General features: G+C 45.3%; 1 protein-coding gene across 7 annotated transcripts in view; it reads right to left on the minus strand.

Moving 5' to 3' along the window:
* The window catches only part of LOC121862940 (anoctamin-7-like), a 149,488-nt gene that overhangs the window by 43,818 nt on the left and 80,776 nt on the right, over positions 1-24,894 (minus strand). The window contains exon 1 of one of the 7 annotated variants that reach the window (XM_042361391.1): positions 2,912-3,535. The exons of 4 other annotated variants lie outside the window; for them this stretch is intronic. The gene's annotated coding sequence lies outside the window, so the exon portion shown is untranslated. Of the gene's footprint in view, positions 1-2,881; positions 3,536-24,894 lie in introns of those variants that run through there. 2 more of the 7 variants (XM_042361390.1, XM_042361389.1) reach the window with 2 other exon arrangements.

Here is a 24,894-nt window from a genome sequence, read left to right on the forward strand (position 1 = left end):
GTAACCAAATTTCTCCCTCCCCATTCGGAGATGCTGCACAGATCCGCATTGATAGATGTAATGAAATCAGCTCTAGAAACATATCTAGTTCGAGAGTTAGGGGAAAGGGAAAATGATAAGAGCGAAGAGTAGAATCATCAGCGTAAGAATGGATAGGAGTAGTAGTAGTGTGAAGTAAATCATTGATAAAAAGAAGGAAGAGAGTAGGTGAAAGAACAGAACCCTGTGAAACACCACTATTGGCAGAGAAAGTGCGAGAGATCGATCCCTCGACAACAACTGCCATGGATCGGTTCTCAAGGTAGCTGGAAATTAGAGAACAAAGTGGAGGAGAGAAACCATAAGGGAGAAGTTTAGAAAGTAAAGACTTGTGCCATACCCTGTCAAATGCTTTGGAGATGTCAAGGGCCACGACGAAAGTTTCCCCATAATCCCTAAGAGAGGATGACCAAAGATGGGTGCAGCAGGAGAGCAGATCACCAGTAGATCTCGCCTGGCGAAAACCATACTGGTGATCCGACAAAAGAGAAAGGCGTTCAAGGTGACGGAGAAAATGAGAGCTAAAGATAGTTTCGAAAATCTTAGAGAGAGATGAAGTTAGGGCAATGGAGCGATAGTTAGAGGGATTAGAATGGTCACCCTTCGTCGGGATTGGCTGAACCAAGCCATGTTTCCAAGAAGAAGGAAATGTTTGAGTTTTGAGGCAAATTCGAAAGAGGCGAGCAAGCACAGGGGCCAAAATTTGAGCACACTCCCTCAGAACACGAGGGGGTGTTCCGTCTGGTCCATGCGACTTACTCGCATCCAAATTGGATAACACACCAGCAACCCTATGAGTGGAGATTATAGGAAAGTGCATAGGCTCAGGAGGAGGAGCAGGGATAGGGGGGATAGAGTTGGAATCGTCTAAGGTGGAGTTTGAGGAGAATAAAGTGCCAAAGAGATTGGCTTTGTCAGGGGAAGAGTTGGCTGTAGAGATATCAGGTCGGACGAGAGGAAGAAAAGAGGGAGTGCAGAAGTTATTACAGATGTTTTTGGTTAAGGGCCAAAAGGATTACTAGAAGAAAAATTGGATCTTAGGCCGTGAATGTTGGAAAACTTAAGTATGAAAAAAGCCGATCCTCCAGCAACCGCGGTGGCGTCTGTCGAGGGCCCCAGTAGTTGATGATCAGTTCGGCCCTGGGGTCCACAACCTTTCCGACCAGTGGGACCCATCCGAGAAGGCCCCGCTTTAATGTTATTGTCAACTGATTTCATAGAATAAAATAATAGAAAGAATAAAACAGATCAAGAGTGAGAAAAGTTCTATATGTTGTGTTGTTAAAGTAGAGAAACAATTTGGACCCTGTAATTGTGTGTAAATGAGGTAGAAAGTCAGATCAGCAACCTGGGACTTGGTCACAATTATTGTGATGCGATATGGCAGTAGGGTCTATCATTAGACAATACATTATGCTTCCAATGTCTTCCCAGGCGGTAGTACCTCCCTGTTTGGTAGCTGTCTACGAACTTATTTTACTTTGGCTTTACTTTCCCTTACTTTAGCGTAATTTACCTTACTTTAGCTTATCTTACCTTACGTTAGCGTAATTTACCTTACTTTAGCTTAACTTACCTTAATTTAGCGTAATTTACCTTACTTTAGCTAAACTTACCTTACGTTAGCGTAACTTACCTTACTTTAGCTTAATTTACCTTAATTTAGCTTAATTTACCTTACTTTAGTTTAATTTACCTTACTTTAGCTTAACTTACCTTAATTTACCTTATTTTACCTCACTTTAGCTTAACTTACCTTACTTTAGCGTAATTTACCTTACTTTAGCGTAATTTACCTGACTTTAGCTTAACTAACTTTCCCCCCAAACTGAACCTCACTATAACGGAACCTTTTTCCCTTATAGCTTCAAGAAATGTTATGAATACGGCCGCCGTAAATTCCTGTGTATAAAATCCTCGACATTTTCCTAAACGGTAGAAGATTCCAATATTATTTTTCTTCACATTCCCGAAATACCTGACATAGTTTGTTTACCATTATTAAAAAAATTATCCATTGTTTAGGATTACTGATAAAATGGCGTGGAAACATAGAAGTATACTAATATACAGATTACTGATATACGTATACACATCCACCAATACGCACATATACTTACACGCACACAGGAACATATCAATAAAAACATACAATCACCGCCCCCACACTCTTCACCACCCCCACAAACAAACAAACAAAAAGAAGGAAGGAGCCCAAGTGATGCATCTAACAATTCGTACCTGGAATATTCATAAACAGTTCCCAGTTTCCTCCTCACATCAGCCGAGTCTGGGAACCCTTCAGTTATACAATTTATTACAATGAAAGTTGAAAATGTCAGAAATGGGGGGAAGAAGGGGGGTGAGAGGGGAGAAGAGGGAAGGAAGGAGAAACAGGGTGAGAGAGGGAAGGAAGGAAGGAGGGAGGGAGAGGGGGGAAGGAGAAATGGGGTGAGGGAGGGAGAGAAAGGGGAAAAGCAGGAGAGGAACAGTGCAAGAGAGGGAGACAGAGAGGAAGGGGAAGGAAGGAAGGATGGGGGGCCACACAGGTACATAAACAAGATAAAGTGAGAGAAAATAAGGAAGAATGAGACAGACATTCTCTCACCTGGTAATGGCAAGGAAGAGAAAGGTAAGACCACGGAAAATTTAAGAGAAAGAGAATATAGATAAAAGAAAGGGAGAAGATAAAGAGGAGAGAAAACGAGAAAATAGGGAGAGTGAAGGAGAGAGAAAGTATTCTTCCTCTAATCTCGGAATACCTTACCTAAAAGGAGGAGGAAGAGAAAGTACAGTAGATTGCCAGAAAGAGAGCAAAGTGCCTCACTTAAGAGTGCCTCACCTGGGAGTGCCTCACCTGGGAGTGCCTCACCTGGGATGGCCTCGCGGGTCCCAGGTAATCACGGGCGTCGTGCCAGAGCTCCTTGAAGACGGCGCCGCCCAACCCCGCCCACCCAACACCTCTTGGGTCGTCCTCACAGTCCTCCTCGTCATCACTGCTGTCGTCCGTCGAGTACCGCCACCTTTCTGGGAACAGTAGTCCAGCCTCCGGTTCCTTGGAGGTCGTCCCTGTTGCTGTATCTTGGTGACTGGAGGTCGTTCCGGTTGTTGTATCTTGGTGACTGGAGGTCGTCCCTATTGCTGTATCTTGGGGACTGGAGGTCGTCCCTATTGCTGTAGCTTGGGGGCTGGAGGTCGTCCCTATTGCTGTATCTTGGGGACTGGAGGTCGTCCCTATTGCTGTATCTTGGTGACTGGAGGTCGTCCCTATTGCTGTATCTTGGGGACTGGAGGTCGTCCCTGTTGCTGTATCTTGGTGACTGGAGGTCGTCCCTACTGCTGTACCTTGGGGGCTGGAGGTCGTCCCTGTTGTTGTATCTTGGTGACTGGAGGTCGTTCCTATTGCTGTATCTTGGTGACTGGAGGTCGTCCCTGTTACTGTATCTTGGTGACTGGAGGTCGTCCCTATTGCTGTATCTTGGTGACTGGAGGTCGCCCCTATTGGTCTTGGTGACTGGAGGTCGTCCCTACTGCTGTACCTTGGGGGCTGGAGGTCGTCCCTGTTGCTGTATCTTGGTGACTGGAGGTCGTCTGGCTGTAGGTCGTTCCGGTTGTTGTATCTTGGTGACTGGAGGTCGTTCCTATTGCTGTATCTTGGTGACTGGAGGTCGTCCCTGTTACTGTATCTTGGTGACTGGAGGTCGTCCCTATTGCTGTATCTTGGGGACTGGAGGTCGTCCCTATTGCTGTATCTTGGTGACTGGAGGTCGTCCCTATTGCTGTATCTTGGTGACTGGAGGTCGTTACTGTATCTTGGTTACTGGAGGTCGTCTGGTTGGAGGTCGTAACTACTCTTGCGTCTTGTGCGTTAATCTTCCTTCCTTCGCCCCCTCCTTCAGGTATATCCATTACCCCTCGTCTCCACGTTATGTTTCACCACGTCAGCTCTACACCATTCTCTTATCCTTACAAGCACTTAACTCCTAAAACATTTCAGTTTCTTTTAGTTTTATCTTTGTATCAGGATTATGGTTTTGTTATCAATATAAATTAATTGTAACATAAAACACATCAGATTATTGAAGTAATTAAACACGGTTATTAAACAACTGCAATATGGATATTAATAAGTTATTACCTGCAGATGAGACACCCTAGCTTATTTCAGCTGAAGATTAACCACCCTAAATTTACGTGGAGGCTAGGTTAGGTCAGGTTAGGTTGGCACGAATTAACACTGGACACAAACCGGCCTATAACCTTAACAACAACATTAAAACCACCAACAAACCACAATCACAACAATTTACGTAGTATCAGCAGGCAACACTTATACAGCAGCATAACGTAACACTTCAAGAAACATCGACAGTTTACACTTTTAGTACCATAAGCTAAAGTAACATTCACGGACACTGCGAAACATCACTTAAATAATGATGTAAACGTAACACTGTCTGTCACCACTTTTAAGTAACACTTGACGGACGGGTAAGTAACAGTAGATAACACAACAGTAGCGTATTTAAACAGAAGTAACTCAGTGGTAGTGATGGTAGTAGTGGTTGTGGTAGTAGTGGTAATGGTGTTAGTAGTGGTGGTGGTGATGGTAGTGGTGGTGGTGGTAGTGGTGGTGGTGGTAGTGGTGATGGTGTTACTAGTGGTGATGGTGTTAGTAGTGGTGGTGGTGGTGGTGGTGGTGGTGGTGGTGATGATGATGATGGTGTTAGGAGTAGTGGTGGTGGTGGTAGTAGTGGTAGTGGTGGTGGTAGTGGTGATGGTGTTAGTAGTAGTGGTGGTGGTGGTGGTAGTACAGGCACCGTACGCGTGGGCAGTGAGAGAGAGACTGATAGTCGTGGAGACTGAAAACGGAAACTCTCATGATAATACTGCCGATGTCATAGAAACACACACACACACACACACACACACACACACGTACCTACTTTATATCATCGTAAATTCAGGCTCATTATATAGTTACACATCCCTAGTCGCTACCACTATTACTACCACCACCACACACAACCACCACTACTATCACCACCACCACTACCACCCCTACTACCACCACCATCACCACCACCACTACCACTACTATCACCACCACCACCACCACCACTACTACCACCACATACAACCACCACCACCACCACCACTACCACCACCACCACACACAACCACCACTACCACCACCACCACACACAACCATCACCACTACTACTATCACCACCACCACCACCACTATCTACTCTTTGAAGATAATTAAGTGTAACGAGGACATGAAACACACTTGTATGTTCAACTAAATAGCAATAGCTGCCTAATAGCAATAGTTGCCTTATAGCCGTAATAACTTGTGTATTTCGTATTTCTGGAAACTTCTGACTGGCCATAGACCAACATGTATACACCTTCATAACACAGAGGAACGAAAACTGTCATAAAAAAACCTAACCTAACCTATTTTTGCATTTTACAGCAAGTTCTTGGTTACAGTGTCATGAAGTGTCATTAATTTGTCAAAATCTGCCATAAAGTGTCATATTGTTACAGTGCCATAAAGTGTGTGTGTTATAGCGCCATAAAGTGTGTCAGTGTTATAGTGCCATAAAGTGTCATATTGTTATAGTGCCATAAAGTGTCAGTGTTATAGTGCCATAAAGTGTCATATTGTTATAGTGACATAAAGTGTCAAAGTGTTATAGTGCCATAAAGTGTCATATTGTTATAGTGCCATAAAGTGTCAGTGTTATAGTGCCATAAAGTGTCATATTGTTATAGTGACATAAAGTGTCAAAGTGTTATAGTGCCATAAAGTGTCATATTGTTATAGTGCCATAGTGTCATAGTTATAGTGCCATAAAGTGTCATATTGTTATAGTGCCATAAAGTGTCATATTATAGTGCCATAAAGTGTCATATTGTTATAGTGACAAAGTGTCACGGTGTTATAGTGCCATAAAGTGTCATTGTTATAGTGCCATAAAGTGTCATATTGTTATAGTGCCATAAAGTGTCATATTGTTATAGTGCCATAAAGTGTCATATTGTTATAGTGACATAAAGTGTCACAGTGTTATAGTGCCATAAAGTGTCATATTGTTATAGTGCCATAAAGTGTCATATTGTTATAGTGCCATAAAGTGTCATATTGTTATAAAGTGTCATAGTGCCATAAAGTGTCATATTGTTATAGTGCCATAGTGTCATATTGTTATAGTGCCATAAAGTGTCATATTGTTATAGTGCCATAAAGTGTCATATTGTTATAGTGCCATAAAGTGTCATATTGTTATAATGCCATAAAGTGTCATATTGTTATAGTGCCATAAAGTGTCATATTGTCATAGTGCCATAAAGTGTCATATTGTTATAGTGCCATAAAGTGTCAGTATTATAGTGCCATAAAGTGTCATATTGTTATAGTGCCATAGTGTCATATTGTTATAGTGCCATAGTGTCATATTGTTATAGTGCCATAGTGTCATATTGTTATAGTGCCATAGTGTCATATTGTTATAATGCCGTAGTGTCATATTGTTATAGTGCCATAGTGTAATATTGTTATAGTGCCATAGTGTCATATTGTTATAGTGCCATAGTGTCATATTGTTATAGTGCCATAGTGTAATATTGTTATAGTGCCATAGTGTCATATTGTTATAGTGCCAGTGTCATATTGTTATAGTGCCATAAAATGTCATATTGTTATAGTGCCACAAAGTGTCAGTGTTACAGTGCCATAGTGTCATTGTTATAGTGCCATAGTGTCATATTGTTATAGTGCCATAGTGTCATATTGCTATAGTGTCATATTGTTATAGTGCCATAAAGTGTCATATTGTTATAGTGCCATAGTTATAGTGCCATTGTTATAGTGCCATAAAGTGTCATTGTTATAGTGCCATAAAGTATCATATTGTTATAGTGCCATAAAGTGTCATATTGTTATAGTGCCATAGTGTCATAGTTATAGTGCCATAAAGTGTCATATTGTTATAGTGCCATAAAGTGTCATATTGTTATAGTGCCATAGTGTCATAGTTATAGTGCCATAAAGTGTCATATTGTTATAGTGCCATAAAGTGTCATATTGTTATAGTGCCATAAAGTGTCATATTGTTATAGTGCCATAAAGTATCATATTGTTATAGTGCCATAAAATGTCAAAAAGCCAACGACATTACTGAGGCATATATTTTTTCTCAGTGTCGCTCGTCACCGCTCAAGCAAACTGCCTTTCCTCTCCGCTAACGAGCCCCGGTGCCTGACGCTAACGACCTGATAAGTGGCAGGTGATTAGAGGTTTAACGAGGCCGACGAAGTAGATTGGTGAAATGGAAGCTTGATCTTTCCATAATTGGTCATGGAGGGTAGTAATGGTGTAAGACATCAAAAACTCCATCCTGACCCGCACAGACTCCATCCTGACCCGCACAGACTCCATCCTGACCCACACAGAACCACAAGGACCTATGTGTACATGTGTGTTACTTAAGGTACAGAAGGACAGGTGAAGGGTGAGCCAAGGGTCCTTTGAGGTGCAACTTGAGGGAAAGGTTAGTCTTTAAGCACTACAACAACTGCCCATTAGGTTGAGATTTGCTGAGAGGGAGAGGGAGAGAGTCACGTCAGGTGGTGGTGTAATGAGGTCTCTTATCGCACAAACCCACACAGAATAGCACCAAACTTCATTATCCACTTCCTCCTCCTTGTTCTCCTCCACCTCTTCCTCCGTCAGCGCTAGCCAGGCCGCACCTCGATCACGCTGTTCAGTTCTGGTGCCCTTATTATAGAATGGACAAGTGATCATGGGCCCTTCGTGCCCGGTGGCGAGTCCGGTGGTACAGTTTACCGAGTCTGTTATAACCATGGTCGTGGTTGTTATAATCTTAGTCGTGGTTGTTATAATCATGGTCGTGGTTGATATAATCATAGTCACAGTTGCTATAATCATGGTCGTGGTTGTTATAATCATGGTCGTGGTTGTTATAATCATGGTCGTGGTTGTTATATTCATGGTCGTGGTTACATAAGAACATAAGAAAATAAGGAGTCTGCAAAAGGCCGGTTGGCCTGTGCATGGCAGCTCCTGTCGAGAATTACTACCACTCTCTATCATCCATGAATCTATCCAGTCTCCTTTTGAAACTTTCCAGCGTTCCAGCACTTACTACATAGTTGCTAAGCTAGACCACTCGTCCACCACCCTATTTGTGAACCAATTCCTTCCTATCTCCCTCCTAAACCTAAACTTATCCAACTTAAATCCGTTGCTTCGGGTCCTATCCTGCTCAGATATTATAAGAACTTTATCTATATCCCCTTTATTGATTCCTTTCACCCACTTAAATACTTCTATCATATCTCCCCGCACTCTTCGTCTTTCTAGGGAATGCAAGTTTAGTTTCTTTAACCTATTCTGATATGGAAGGTTTCTAAGTCCCGGAATCATTTTTGTCATTCTTCACTGCACCGACTCTAGTGAATTGATATCCATTCTATAATAAGGGCACCAGAACTAAACTGCATAATCGAGGTGCGGCCTGACTAGCGCAAGATATTGTTGCAATAAGACCTCTGCACTCATATAACTTACACTTCTAGATATAAAACCCAATACTCTGTTTGCCTTATTTCGAACATTAACGCACTGTTTTCTAGGCCGTAGGTCCGGGCTTACAAGTACCCCTAGGTCTCTTTCACAAGTCGACTTCTCTAGGTTGATGTTGTTAAGGCTGTATACATTGACAGTACTTGTTCTTCCAATATTAAGTACGCTGCACTTGCTGGTGTTGAATTTCATTTGCCATTTTTCAGACCACCCCTGCAGTTTATTTAGATCCTCCTGTAATGCATTTGCATCCTGCCCTGAATTAACCTGCCACCCTATTTTGGTGTCATCAGCAAACTTGCTTATGTCACTGCTGATCCCAGTATCTAGACCGTTTATGTTGATAATGAACAAGAGTGGGCCTAGTACTGACACATGGGGAACCCTACTGGTTACACGGCCCCATTCAGATTTAACACCATCTACGCTGACCCTCTGCGTTCTATCGGTGAGCCATGATTTTATCCAATTTAAAACTTTCCCCTCAATACCATGAGCCTTAATTTTTCTCAGAAGCCTCTGATGCGGTACTCTGTCAAATGCTTTGCTGAAGTCTAAGTAAATAACATCGTAATTTTCTTCATTATCTACTACCTCGAAGACTTTCCTAAAAAACGTCAGCAGATTTGTTAGACAAGATTTTCCCTTTGTAAACCCATGTTGGGAGTAGTAGATTAATTTGCTTTTCTCTAAATGCGATCGGATGCTATCTGCTAAAATTGATTCAAGAAATTTCCCCACTACCTGTACTGTAGTGACGTCAAACTGATCGGCCAGTAATTTGACATTGATGCTCTGTCTCCCTTTTTGAATATGGGTACTACATTTGCCTGTTTCCACAAGTCTGGCACAACTCCCGTGTCTAATGGTTTTGTAAATAAATTTACGAGAGGTCCGCTAATCTGTTCCCTACACTCTTTCAAGACTCGAGGGAAAATTTCATCCGGCCCTGGGGATTTTGTCGTCTTTAGTTTATTTATCCTCTTAAGAACACCCTCTTTTCTGATAGTGATATTCATTAATTTCTCTTCTTCCTTTCCCCTAAATATCAGTTCCACCTCTGGAATTTCCTCGCAAATTTCTTCTGTGAAAACTGATAAGAAGTAGCTGTTCAATGCCTTGCTTATTTCTTCACTGCCATTTATCACTTCTCCCCTTCCTGACTTTAAAGGCCCAACTTTGTCCTTGACCGTTGTTCTGTATACCTGGAAAAATCCCTTGGGATTCGCCTTGGATTCTCTTGCTATTTTGATTTCATAGTCTCTCTTTGCTTTCCATACATTTTTCTTAACATTCCTAGATAGTTCATTATACCTATTTCTGAGCTGCTCCTCCCCTCCCTTTAATTTCTTATATATTCCAGTCTTTATTCCTATGTCATGTTTAAGTTTTCTGGTCATCCACCTTGGCTCATTCTTATTTGACCTAATTTTTCTGTATGGTATATTTTGTTCTTGTGCTATATGTAGTATACTAGTGAATATATTATAGTCATGATCAATTGTTGTGTCATCTATGACCTCACCCCTCCCTACTGGGGACTGACGTGATTGTTCCCAGGTGACGTCACCAAGGTACCTTAACCCCTGATAATCCACCAACCGAAAGTTTGGGACTCTGACCATATTGTCATTTTTCGTTTCCCAATTTAGGGTGAACCTGATTTCTCTGTGATCACTGGTACCTAGTTCGTCCCCTACTGTGATATATCTAATAATATTTTCTTTATTTGTTAATACTGGGTCTAATATATTGTCACCTCTAGTAGGTTCTGTAATTAGTTGTTTCAAAAAATTTTCCTGTACTGCATCTAGGAAGTCTTCAGATTCATAGTCACCTACAATGTTGTCCCAGTCAGTATTTCTGAAGTTGAAATCCCCCATAATGCACAGGTTGTTATATTTTGCTGCCCTACTCATTTCCTGCCATATGGGCTGAGCTGCTTCTTTCCCAAGACTTGGGGGCCTGTAAATCACTCCCATAATTAATTTTTCTCTTCCTTCCGTGATTTCTACCCATACAGACTCGGTTCCTATTTCACCCTTTATTGAATTATTAATACAACATTTTAATGTATCCTTGACGAAGAGTGCGACCCCTCCCCCCTTCCTACCTTCCCTGTCCTTGTGAAAAAGTTGTACCCTTCTATGTGGTTGTAATGGGCCCCTGTCTCATCAACAGAACATATTATATAAATGGGTCAATAACTCTGATATTATATTCAGATTCACCACCCTGTAACTTTCCACTGTCTATGAGTAAGACATGAACGGTACACGTGAGAGGGCAACTCTCCCAAGAGGGAAGAAGCCCATAGTCAGCATTGTATGTAAGCCTGCACTGCGAGGCCCTTAGTCAGTCACTCACAGCAACTTATATCGTTTGGACGTGACCAACGTTTATATAACATAAACGCCGTCCCTTTCTCATTCAATCATATATAGTGGAACTTACGGTCGATACAATCCTCTTATAATAAAACAAGGAACTACAGTTGGGTTTCGTTACTTAAACCCAAATAATAAATATATATGAACGGCCTGGCTAATTGAACAATCCAGCCGATTCATATAGGTGGCAGTGGTGTTTACGGATTCTTTAAACTGGTAGTCGTATCAGACCATCCGTGTTTTTGTGAAAAACAAAACACACAACAGTGACGCGTTACATAATCCGAGTGTTTAAAACAACATCCCGTATCGAGACGATATTTAGTGAACGCTCCTTATCTCTGTCAGATACAAAACGTGCAGAATTCATAATATATATATATTACAGCCTGTTGGTGAATATCCAGTTTGTGCTGGTTGAAGAAGACCCCAGTGTCAGCATTTTCCTGATACAGTGTTACAGTGTTGAAGAAAGGTTTCATAACTTGGACTAACAATTGATATTTCACAAGTAGCTGAACAGTTTTGTTGTGTCGCGAACATCGATTACAAAGTTCCGGTGTCATCATACAGATCTCCATATATACGAAGACTGTGAAGAGTTGGCACACAGCAGTCACGCCAGCGACCTAGCAACGAACAGATCGAAAGCCAATCATCAGCAGTTTCTGATCGACTGTGGAGGTACTCCCCTATTTTGAAGTGGACTCGTCTCTCGCCAAGGTAGAAACGTCTCTTCGTTGCCAAGGAAACCAAGAGCAGCACGCGCATCACCAGGAAGAGGCCCCGGCCACTCTCAACACAACTCTCGACTCCGAACTCGCCTTGAAGGATCGCGTTTTCTATACAGACGTCACGCCCTGTATAAATAGGTATTTAAATTACATAATTATACACACATGAACACGTTCGAGAGATATCTTCACACCGATAGGTTCGTCGGATAGGGTTATTTCAATGATAAAGTGTTGAATGTAAAATTAATGTATTGAAGTTCTATAATTTACAGTGGTTCATAAGTGTCTGTTTACTTATTGATAGTTTAATTATTAACTACAATTAATATTCATTTATCTTGTAAATGAGAGGCAAGTAATTTGCTTTTACTGTTAATTATTCATTGACCCACAAGAGACTAATAGATAATTTTCTAAGTTTCCAATGTCTAGTGATGATGACATTGCACACCTAGCGCAACTATTTGCTTATAACCAACTCGTAGATGATCAAGCAGAGACTGACATTGAAGTTGAGTCGGGAACACAGTTAGACGATTCGGTAGGAAGTAGTGAGAAAGTAATTGAGGAATCATTTGACGACTAAAACTGTCGTATCTTACGGTCTGGTAATACATATAGTACTTCACCTCAGTATACAATAACTAATTCAGGTGACAGTGTGTTTGTTTCGTCAGAAGTAACACCCATATTAACCCAGTCCTCAGTTAGGAATAAGAATACTAACTTAACTAATACTAACACTATAATGACTTCCACAAACCCTCACGCCAATGCTACTACCGCGTCAACTCAACCTGATAGGGTTATTAATATTATGCAGCGTGGTGATAATGTTCGAAATTTTACGGGTCAAGATGATTATCGGGTCACACATATCATTTGTGCATGTGAAGATAACATGCACAATGGAAAAATAACGACTGAGGAAGACAAAAAGGCATTTGTACGTTCCCACATTACGCAGGGTTCTTATGGCGGTAGTCGTTTAAATGCGTTTGGTTTGCAGAGCCCTGATTATGAGAAATTTAAGAGAACACTAATTGGGATCTTTTGGGGTGGGTCACAGCTGGGCCAGCTTCAATGGAACTTCAGATGGATGGATCGTTGTATGCCAGGGATACGCAATCAAACGCCTGTCGACGCTGTCGACATCGCAGGCTAGGTTCGCCAGGACATGCAAGCGACATTCCTGACCTCAGATTGGTACGACGCGCAGGGTAAAATGTCAGCGGACAATGTAGAAATGTTGATAGAGCTAGTAAGCTTTCTGCTTTCCGTCCGTCGTCCTCTATATAGCCGGGCACAAGACGTACAGTATGAACCACCAATGGATATGGTGGAGTACGCAAATAAACTCTGTCCCCAGGCTACGGGCCCCTAAATGGCACATTCCTTAATGGCGCAGCCCTCAGTGACGACGTCGCAGCCCTTGACGTCTCTGGTGCCTATGGTCCAACCCCAGATACCTCAGATGGCACACACGACTCCCTCCCAGACTCCTTATGCGACACACTTAGCTCCGATTGCACCTCCCCGCCGGACTTATAAACAAAAAACTCCTTTACGATGCGCATACTGTAATAAACGTGGCCACATAATAGAAGATTGTTATCAGCTCCAAGGTAACAGTGCCAAGCACTCCTCAAGGTCATTTTCGGAAGCAGCTAAGAAGATACCTCCTCCTACCCAGAAGTCACACAAATGGTGCGCACTTCACAAATCGACATAATAATAATAATAATAATTAATAATTAACGGTTTATTGAAAGAGCTTGGCAGCCAGAAGGCTGAAAATATACAGTTACATATTTGGGGAATGGGTTACGAATTACAAATAATATACAAGTAACATGAGTGACACAAATAAGACATATAATAACTAGAGTGCGATGAGTGCGATGTGCTAATAAAGGCTAGGGGTGTGGACCTTAGTGAAACAGAAGTGTCGTATAGGCGTAAGCAGAAGCGTCCCCAAGACAAGTCGTCGGGGGAAGACCAGCGCACACTACAGCAAGGAGAGGGATATATAGGGTAATTCCCGCCCCTCCTCACAGCACTTCTATAGCGGCCTCGTTAGTAGCGGCGCTTAGCAAAGTGGAAGTGTTGTCAGTGCCGGTGTTAGTGGATAATACCAGATTGGCTCTTGATATAGACACTGGTGCTTGCGCTAATGTATTGGCCTTGACGTCCTATCACGAGTTACAACGTAAATTCCCTCACCGCAACTTCAATTGGAGGCCCAGTAACGCTGAGCTCGAAAGAGTTTCAGGTACTCAGCTGAGCATCAAAGGAATGGTGACGTTACCACTCAGATTCTCAAGACGTGGTACGCCCTTCTACGCGGACTTTTATATAGTTCAGCAGTTTAATTTGCCAGCCGACGGGTTACTTGGTCTACCAACTCTTCGAAAGAACATGATAGATGGTTTTCCACGTAATAATACTGTTACATTTAAAGGTGTTTCCTACAAAGCGATGAGTCATTCTGAACCTATGCTAACAGCTAAAACGAAAGTGTTGTCTACCAATCCTATTAAGAGGAAGGCGGATCGTGCGTCAGAGATACCTCTTGACCTCAACCACACACTTTCCCAGCGTGATTACAGCAGCAAGAGTTGGACGATCGTACCTGCAGTGTTGAAGAGTACTCTCCATTACCAGAATGAGGAAATAACCAAAGCAACTGTCTAACTACCCAACGTGTACACGGGCACAGATGTTGTGTGTCTCCCGGAAACGTGCAAGGTAAAAGGGCTGTCATGTGAATCTATCCTGAGCACTATACGCCCAGGTGGTTTGACCGACATACTGATTCTAAATCGAACAGGCGTTCAACGAATCTTAAAGAAAGAATGTTATTTTTGTGATTTTCTAGTATATCACAACAATGTCGAAGTACAGCCTACAAAATTCCCAATTCGAGGTATTGTTGCGAAATGCCAAAAGACTCGACAGGCCAGGATAGATCAAATAGCACCACATGTTAAGGTGATCGATCATCCCCAGGGCAAGACACGCCTTTTAGAGCTGCTTGCCGACTATAGAAATATAGTAGCCTTGCCAGGGGAAATGCTAGGTCAGACAGATTTAATATCCCATCATATAGCCTTAAAGGAGGGAACCAACCCTATTTACGTACCAGCTTATAGACTACCTCATAGCCAGCGCGCTGTAGTACAAGATATGGTACAGGGTATGTTTGATGAGAATGTTATTAGACACTCAAAATCCCCCTTTAATAGCCCATTATTCCTCATCCCGAAAAAGGATGGTGGATGGCGCCCTGTTATAGATTTCAGGCGCGTCAATGATCAAACGATCCCTGACAGGTACCCTATGCCTGTCTTAAGCGACATATTGCAATCCTTATGCAAGGATAATGCGGTATTTAGCAACTTAGATTTGCTTAGTGGGTATTGGCAAATACCACTCAATGAGAAATCACGAGAAATCACGGCATTTACCACGCCTCTAGGCCACTTTGAGTTTCTACGGATTCCATTTGGTCTCAGAAATGCCCCACTAACATTTCAAAGAATGATCAACACCCTGTTTGCCGGATTGATTGGTACCACAGTCTGTGCTTATTTGGATGATCTAATAGTAGTCAGTAAGGACGTCGATTCCCATCTGATTAAACTGCGTAAAGTGTTGGACAAACTTTCCACAGCAGGCCTCAAAATAAAACTCTCGAAGTATGAGTTTTTAAAATCCAGAATCCATTTCCTTGGTCATGTAGTTGACGGCGAGGGCATACATACAGTTAATGATAAAGTCAAAGCTGTATCTCAGTTCCCGCGTCCTACCTCAAATGATCATGTGCGTAGCTTTCTTGGCTTATCTGGATATTATCGTTCCTTTATCAAGAGCTATGCAACATTAGCATCGCCCCTAACAAGTTTGCTCAAAAAAGATGCAATGTTTATATGGGACGCTGAACACGAAGATAGTTTTACGGCATTGAAGATAGCGCTTACCAATGCCCCGGTTCTAGCATTCCCAGACTACACTCAACCTTTCACTCTCTGTATTGACGCTTCCGGACTTGGAGTCGGAGCAGTGCTCATGCAAGAGGATACGCGTAGGAAGTTTAGAGTGATAGCGTTTGCAAGTCGCAAACTAATTGATGCTGAAACACGTTATTCGGTAACGCATTTAGAAACGTTAGCCGTTGTGTGGGCACTTAAGAAGTTCAAAAACATTATCTTTGGCTACAAGATAACTGTTTTTACTGATCATGCGGCAGTAACTGAGCTGTTCCACGGCAGAAACTTATCAGGCAGATTAGCACGCTGGTATCTGACAATTCAAGAGTTTGACCCCAAATTTAGGTATTTACCTGGGAAGGCGAATGTTGTCGCCGACGCTCTGTCAAGAAATATAGCACCAGTCATGCCTGTATCAACATTCACTCTTTCACAACTGGAAGATGAGCAACGACGCGACCCATATAGGTCAGCAGTTATTTTTGCTCTCGAATCGGGTGAGGATGTTAAACTCCCCAAGTTAATTCTTCCCTTAAGTCAGTTTGAATTACGACATAACATACTCCATAAGTCGAGAAAATCACCTGAGGGTAATGTGTCTCAAATAGTCGTACCTGACACGTTGTGCAAAGCAGTAATAACATTGTTCCATGTGTGGTGGGATGTATATCCTAGACAAGGTTCTTGAAACTCCAGGGCACGAGCAGTAGATATATTCCATAAGTAGTACAAGACTCGGCAGGAAAACCAACAGGTACAGAAAAACAGGGACAAGCACAAAGGACTCCGTGTCGTAGCCAGGCCGAAGCCGATCTGAGGGAAGTTAGCTAGCTAGGCAAGGAGAGTTGCTAGACATTACTAGGACAATAAATGAGGTCCTCTAGTTACTTGACTAGCGCGGTACAGACATAGTACATCGGGACATAGTAAGTGAACATGGGCATTAGACATAAGCATAGATATCAGACATGCTATAATAATATGTAGTAATACAGACATGTGAATAAATGGTGCAATGAATGGTAACAGTCTTGCCGTCAGGCGTGTTCACATATCTTGGTATTTACATATCTATACACCTCCCTCCCCCTTTACGCTCGTAGTGCTATCTCGAGCGGCTACGGACTCTTTTTCCATGAGTCGGGGGGAGCGGCGAGGGACAATGGGAGGATCAACTGACGACCTTCGTTCCTGGTCTGGGCAAGGGGACACAGGGGACGGGGAGGAAGGTTCGTCACTAGAGGATGGCACTGGGCGGAGGTGGCGTCTGTTTCACCACCACACACGACCACTGGGGAGGCGGACTTGGTACGAACGGGACTCGCCACGGCCCATGACGACCCCGACCTTGTCCCAGCGGTGTGACGTCGGGTCCTGGATTCGTACTTGCTGGCCGACAGTCAACCTGGGAAGGGGGCGGGCGTGGGCGTCATAGTGGCTTGTCACTTGGGCCATCCGGGCAGCTTCACGGCGGTCACACTCGTCCGCCTTGATCTGCCATTCATCTAAGAAGGACTGGGGGTGGGCAGGCACACAAGTACGAAGGGGGCGGCCATACAACACCTGGGCAGGAGAGCGTCCGGCAGGGGTAGGGGTGTTACGGAGTTCCAGTAGGCCCCTGTCGAACTCCTCGCAGTCCAGGTTCCCCGTCGGTGCTGTCTTGAGGATGAGGTATTTTGCGGACTTTACCGCTGCCTCGGCGTGGCCATTCGCCTACGGGTAATGAGGTGAGGTGACGATGTGGTGGACGCCCCAGCGTTCGGCGAAGCTCTTGAATTCGTGGCTATTGAACGGGGGCCCACCGTCGGTTCGGAGGCGGAGAGGCACTCCGACTTCCCGGAAGAAGCAGCAGAACATTCGGATGACCCTGGAAGAGGTGGTGTCCCGACCACAGGGAACTACCACGGGCCATCCAGAGAGCCTGTCGGCGACCACCAGGAAAGACTTTCCGGCCACCTGAAAGAAGTCGGTGGACACGGACTCAAAGGGCCGCTTCGGTAGGTCATTGCACAGGTACGGCTCTTGTTGCTGGCTGGGCTGGAGTTGCTGGCAAGGCTCACAGGCCTCCACCGTACTCTTAATATCGGCGTCAATACCAGGCCAGAATACCGTCTGACGGGCTCTGCGCCTGGTGGCTTCAACACCGCGGTGGCTGTCATGGAGGTGGGACAATGTGCGCCGGCGTAGGGCAGCGGGAACGACGATCCTGGGGCCGTACAACACCAGCTCTCCGTCCGCATAGAGGCTATCCCTTAGCTTCCAGAAGGGGAGGGCGGAGGCGTGAATGTCGTAGCGGTTGGTGGGGAATCCAGCGGAGACGTAGTCGAGGAGTTGGACGTATGACGGGTCTTGAGCGGTGGCGATGCGAAGCTCCTGGAGAGTCCTATCGTCTTCGATGGAGGGCGTCGTCGTCGTCTTGTCAGCAAGAGAAGTGGCTGTGTGTGTCACTAAAGACCGAACGTGAGCCGCGGCCGTGGTACAGTCGACTTCATCTTCAGGTGTGGGGCGACTAACAAGGGCTCGGGAGAGGGCGTCTGGTATGCACAGAAGCTTACTGGCGCGCCACACAGCTGTAAAGACATAGGGGGCGGTCTTCTCTTTGAGACGTTGGAGGCGAGGATTTTCGATGGCGTCCAACGTATAGTGATTGAGGATGGGTATGAGCAGGCAATGGTCCGTCATGAGGGTGAAATGCCCAAGGCCGAACAGGTAAAGGCGGCACTTGGCCATAGCCCAGGCGACTGCCAGCATCTCTAGTTCGATAGTGGCGTATCTGGTCTCCGTGTCGGTCAAAAACCTGGAGCCACACTGAACTAAGCGCAGTCTACCCTGGCCGTGATCTTGAAGGAGGGCATATCCGAGGCCGTATAGACGGGAGGCGTCGGTCTGGAGGACCACTGGTAAGGACGGGTCGAAGGGTGCCAAGACTGGTGGTGACAGCAACGCCTTCTTAACATTCCTGAACGCTAGGTCGTGGTCAGGAGTCCAGAGGAAAGAGCGCTTGGGGCTCATGAGGGGGCATAGAGGTTGGGCTGATGTGGCGATTTTAGGGTAGAAGTCGGCCAGCTGATTTACCAGGCCCATAAACGAGCGAAGGTCGGCCAGGTTCGCTGGAGTAGGGAAGTCCCTGATGGCCTTGACCTTCTCCTCATCAGCTGAGATCCCCTCTGGCGAGATGTTGTAGCCGCAGTAGTTAACTTGGGAGGCGGCGACCACAAATTTATCTTTGTTCAGGGTGATACCATGGGCACGACATCTAGTGAGCATCAGATGAACTCGGTTCAAGTGGGCCGGGAGATCATCGTCGAAGAGCAGGATGTCATCTACGACCTTCACGCAGTTGGTGACACCCTGCAGAGCCATATCCCCACGGAGGCAGTACGCATCCCCCGTTGCTGCGAAGCCCATGGGTCCGCGGCAGTGTTGGAAGCGGCCGTGGGGCGTGATGAATGTAGTGAGGTGGGGATCTTCTTCCGCCAGGTCGACTTGCCAGGACCCATGTAGTGCATCCGCCGTGGTAAAGAACTTTGCAGACGGGGTGACGCTGCGGACTGCTTGAATGGGCGTAGGCGATGGATGGGCTGGACGGGAGACCTGCAAGTTGAGGTGGGTGAGGTCCTCTATGATGCCAACACCTACAGGCTTGGGTGCCAAGACCATAGGGTGGCACCACTCGGAGGGCTCCTCACCGGCGTGTCTGATGATCCCCTGCTGCACCAGAGAATCGAGCTCAGCCTTCACCTTGTCCCGTAGGGCAAAGGGGATAGGTCTGGGTGTGTGGGTGGCGAAAGGCGTCGCGCCAGGCTTGAGGTGGATTCTCATCGGGGGGCCTGTCATCTTCTTGAGCGGCGTCTTCTGGAGGTCGGACTTAGAGACAAGGACGTCGCTGAACTGACGAAGAAAAAACTCCCGGGCGGCAGCAGGTATGGTCATGGCTGAAACAGGTATCTCTGCACACCTGTTGGGGTGTGTCACGGCGAGGATGGGCTTTGGGAACTCGGATGAGACGATGGCCAAGTCCTGACAATGGCCACATGACAAGAGAGGGGTTTGGATGCCCTCATGGACGTGGACTGTGGCAAGGCAAGACTTGGGACCGAGCTGTAGTGTTGCCTTGAAGCAACCCAAAGGTGGAGACATCGGGGATCCGTCCGCTGTGAGCACGTCTTTCATGGCTGTGGGTGACAGGCTACTCCTGGGAATGTTGAGGGCGTCCAGGTGTGTTGGTCCAATCACCGTGATGTCCGCGCCCGTGTCAGGTATCATCAGGAGGTTGGAAGAGTTGGCACCATAGGACAGACGAACATTGACGGGCTTGGGGGACCTGTCACTCGAGGCGTCATCCACGCGTCGGCATCCTTTGTTGTTCTTGGGAGACGGTGGTGTGGACGTTCTGTCGGGCTGTGAAGAGACGTTTTGACCTGGAGATGGAAGCTTCTTGGTGGACCTGCAACACTTGGCGAAGTGTCCTTGCTTGTTGCAAGCGTTGCATGAGACCTTGTTGGCAGGACATCGAGTTGTGCGGGGCCAATGGCCTTGAAACCCGCAGTTTCGACATTTACTATCAGCCGCAGGGCACTTTCCTGGACTGTGCTGGCGCTGACAGTTTCTGCAGGATTCGGGAGAAGAAACTGGTGACTGTGACGGGGGCTGTGGAGAGGACGCCGTCTGCATCTGGCGTTGATTCCTCTTGTAGGTGGAGACGGCGTGAACTTGAGACGGCGATGAGTGTATAGCTGAGGCAGCCTCTCTTGTGGCCTCATACGACCTGCAACAGGTGACGAAGTCGGTGAGGGAAGAGGCGGAGTCGAGGGTGAGGAGTTTCTGAAGCAGGTCCTCGTCACGTACACCCATCAACAAGATCATCTTGAGCTGGATCTCAGCACAGGTTACAGGATCGCCTGTACATAGGTCCACCTCGGCTGCTAGGTCTTTAAGTCGTGCGTAGAAGTCTGAGAATGATTCCCCAGAAGCTTGTTTGCAGGATAGCAGTTCCCTACGACGCAAAGCTTCATTGCGGAGGCAACGGAAATGACTCTGCAAGGCGTTTAAAACCTCTGTCACTGACCTGGGGGAGTCAGGGGGGGATGGCTAGCGTGTGCTCTAGGAGGCGTTGAACATCGAGGGAAATGCACGATCTTAATTGGATGAGTTGTTTATGAAGGGGCATTCGGTTGAGGTCAGACATAACAGCAAAGTCTTCGAAACGACGTCGCCATTGACGGTATACTTGATATGTTGCATCAGATTGAAGAGGTGGGGGGCTGGGAACTGAAGACTTGCTGTGCAGGGGTGTACTCGAGACGGCAGGTAATGGAGGAGGCACGGAGAAGTCGACGAGAGTTGAGACTGGAGTAGGTGGTTGAGAAGGCGCTGAGGCATACCCAAGAGGGATAGGTGAAGTGTGAGGAGGCGTTGTCTGAAGGGTAGATGACGAGGCTGAAGCTGGCGAATTGGTTGTGGCAGCTGGTGAAGTCGTCCTCGTTGCCAGCAATTCCAATAGTTCCAGGAATTTGCGGTTATCAGCTTGTTGTTGTTGTTGTTGTTGGAGTTGAAGACGGTAAGCTGATTCCTCTGACTGTCTTGACAATTCCTCTTGACGTCGTTTTTCCTCCTCTAATTGACGTCTTTGGACTTCCTTCTCTTGGGAAACTTGTAGGAAATGAATTAACTGACGTATATCCTGGCTCCCATTCTTTGAATTTGGCGCGCCCGGCGTGTGAGGCGTGAGGGGGGGGTGGGAGGGTCTGTGAGGCTTCGTCTTCCTCATAATCCTCATTTGAATTCCTCAGCAAATCGTCGTAGTCGGACATCTCGTATTTGGTATGGTTGCGATGGGAAAGACAAGGAGAATAAGGTGAAGTGCTATGTTTTCGTCAATGTACTTGCCTAAGTGCAGGAACTGGCGGGCAAGTAAAAGAGTATTGACTGTAATATTTGTGAAGTTGAGTGAAGAAGGCTGGCGGCGGTGGTACTGGACTATATTCCTCCACGCGCCCAGGCGAGATGTGGGTGATGACTCAGTCGAGGGGGGCAGACAGTGACTTGCGGGCCGGCGCAGACGGAGGATGTATGCGTGAAGTGCTGTCTTGGAAACTGGGCTGAAGGGGTTTCCGCTACCTGTAGGGCCCCAGAAACATAGCAAAACAGACATCAAAGGCACTGCACTTCACAAGGTCACAAAGCACTTTAAATCCAGGGGCACTGTAGAGTATATCTTCTGGGCCGAAACAGACGAGGCCGGCTCTTGAGACTTGTCAACTGTCGTGTTGGAGCTACTCAGTGCGCCATGTGGTGGGATGTATATATCCTAGACAAGGTTCTTGAAACTCCAGGGCACGAGCAGTAGATATATTCCATAAGTAGTACAAGACTCGGCAGGATAACCAACAGGTACAGAAAAACAGGGACAAGCACAAAGGACTCCGTGTCGTAGCCAGGCCGAAGCCGATCTGAGGGAAGTTAGCTAGCTAGGCAAGGAGAGTTGCTAGACATTACTAGGACAATAAATGAGGTCCTCTAGTTACTTGACTAGCGCGGTACAGACATAGTACATCGGGACATAGTAAGTGAACATGGGCATTAGACATAAGCATAGATATCAGACATGCTATAATAATATGTATTAATACAGACATGTGAATAAATGGTGCAATGAATGGTAACAGAGTCTTGCCGTCAGGCGTGTTCACATATCTTGGTATTTACATATCTATACACCATGATGTCCCACAGGCAGGTCACCAAGGTCGTGATAAATGCTTAGTGGATTTACGAAAGAAGTATTTCTGGAACACTATGAAGAAAGACATAGCTAATTGTTTGGCGTGTGCTCAACATAAAGGTTCAACAGGATCACCAGCCCCGATTCCACAATATCCTACACCAGACCGCCCGTTTGACACAGTCGCTATTGACTTGTTACAGCTCCAAATGAGTCATCAGGGATCAGCATACATCTTTGTGTGTGTGGATCATTTTTTCAAGGTTCGTGGTCTTGGTCCCACTAAAAAGCAAAACGGCCGAAGCAGTAGCCTATGCATTAGTGATGAATCTTATATGTCCATATACTACGCCTAAAGTTCTGCTCTCTGACAATGGCACAAAGTTCAAGAATCAGCTAGTAGCGCATATATGTGCACAATATGGTATTAAACAAACTTTTGTGACAGCTTATCATCCACAGGCTAATGGCCTTGTTGAGAGAACCAATCGTAAAACCCTAGAAATACTGCGTCCAATTGTCAGTGGTTTTCAATACGCATGGGAGGATTGGTTACCGCAGGTTGCAGCTTCTATAAATGGGTCAGTTAATAGCTCTACGGGCAAAACACCCTACTACATTGTCTATGGTACAGATAAACGTCTACCTTACGACATCCTTACAGATGCGCCATACCCGGTTTATAATACGGATGATTTCGCGGCAAAACAAATTCATGTCTTTACAGATATTCATGCCCAAGTGCGATCACATCTAGCGGCGTCACGCGCCGAAATGATCATCAAGCAACATAAACATGCTAAACCTGTCTCATTAAACGTTGGGGACGCTGTTATGTTAAGAGAACCTGAAAGGAACTCCAAACTTTCGGCAAAATTTTCTGGTCCATTCCGCATTCTCTCAAAAGAATCAGGCAACAAATTTAAAATTTGGAAGCCTAATGCACAGATTGCAGATGTCGTGCACGCGGATCGTCTGAAGAAGACCCAGATAAATGTATTACCTCCAGTTGATGATGTGATTGACACCTCCTTACAGATCATACAGACGCAGAGTGTCTCAAATGACTATTGTATGAAACTTCGTTCTGCAAGTAGACGTTAAATCGTTTGTAATTCCTTACAGAATGGCTTGGATCATCAGTGTGTTGCTTCTACTCTGTTGTTGCACCGTTGTGTTGACAGACATGTCTACATCAGTCCTCAAACCGGGTGCACTACTGTAGTGGCACCTCTCGGACGCGTTCTCATAGTTGAGGACGTGGTGAACATCAAGTATGAACTCCATCCAGATGGAAAACGTCGACGGCCAACTACAATCAGCATTGGACATCCTTCATGGTCTCAGCACAGCTTCTAATAATTCGACAATAGTTTCACAAACTATAGACCTTGTGCACTTTCGTCTCCAGAACCTTCGCGAGCTTCTCGTCGATGTTGGCGTCTCAAACGGATCTTGCTAAAGAAGTGCATTCTCAGGCACGACGAAAAAGGGGTCTCTTTAATTTTGTGGGTCTCATCCAAAGTGCCTTGTTTGGCACGGCAACGGCCGATGATGTAGCTAAATTGGGGGACCGAATGAACGTTGTCGTTCAGGCTGTATCTCAGCAGAATAGTGTTATTTCTCAAACCTTTCACGCGATAACTGCTCTAGAATCAAAGGTTAATGCAATAATAGCGGAGTCTAACCAAGTTTCGAGGATTGTTACTAGGTTACAGAAAGCAATCCCGACGTTAGAATGGCTCCTTTACTTCACAGAATATTTGCATGCTGCGGAAATTTCGGTTCATAAAATTGTATCCTCTAAAAATGAACTAATAGACAGCATTGTAGATGCTGGGATAGGACGTGTGGACGCGAAGCTTGTGCCTGTGCAGACACTTCTTGAAGCTTTAAAGATAGCCAAGTTGTAGTATCATTTAAGTCCTATTTTTAATGACAATGAGGTTCAATATTATTACCCACTGTTGGAGTCAACCCTCACGCACAATGCAATTCTGATCCACATTCCTATGCGAGGGCAACATGAGCTTAATGCATGGCATTTAGAACCCTTCCCCTGGTTTGTAAACGACACACTGTATACCCTAGATAGGCCTAAAGAACTTTTCTTAGTAGATGAAGATTATTCTTTGTTATCAATAGAGGATTCTGAGGTACTGTCACGGTGTAAGTCGTTTTATCTACACCTACACGTATGTCCAGCCTACATGTGTGCATTTATTCCTGCTGCAGAGGGAATATGTGAATTGGCGGTCATACAAACAAATGTACGCACAGCACTTGCGCAATGCAGCTATAGGCCAGTTAGTGTTAAAACTGTGTTTCACGCTCATCTGATCTCACTACTGTTATATTAAAATGCCATGATGGTGTTAAGCAGCTAGTTGTGAAAGGG

The sequence above is a fragment of the Homarus americanus genome, unplaced genomic scaffold (assembly GCF_018991925.1).
Source record: "Homarus americanus isolate GMGI-L3 unplaced genomic scaffold, GMGI_Hamer_2.0 scaffold24922, whole genome shotgun sequence".
Taxonomy (NCBI): domain Eukaryota; kingdom Metazoa; phylum Arthropoda; class Malacostraca; order Decapoda; family Nephropidae; genus Homarus; species Homarus americanus.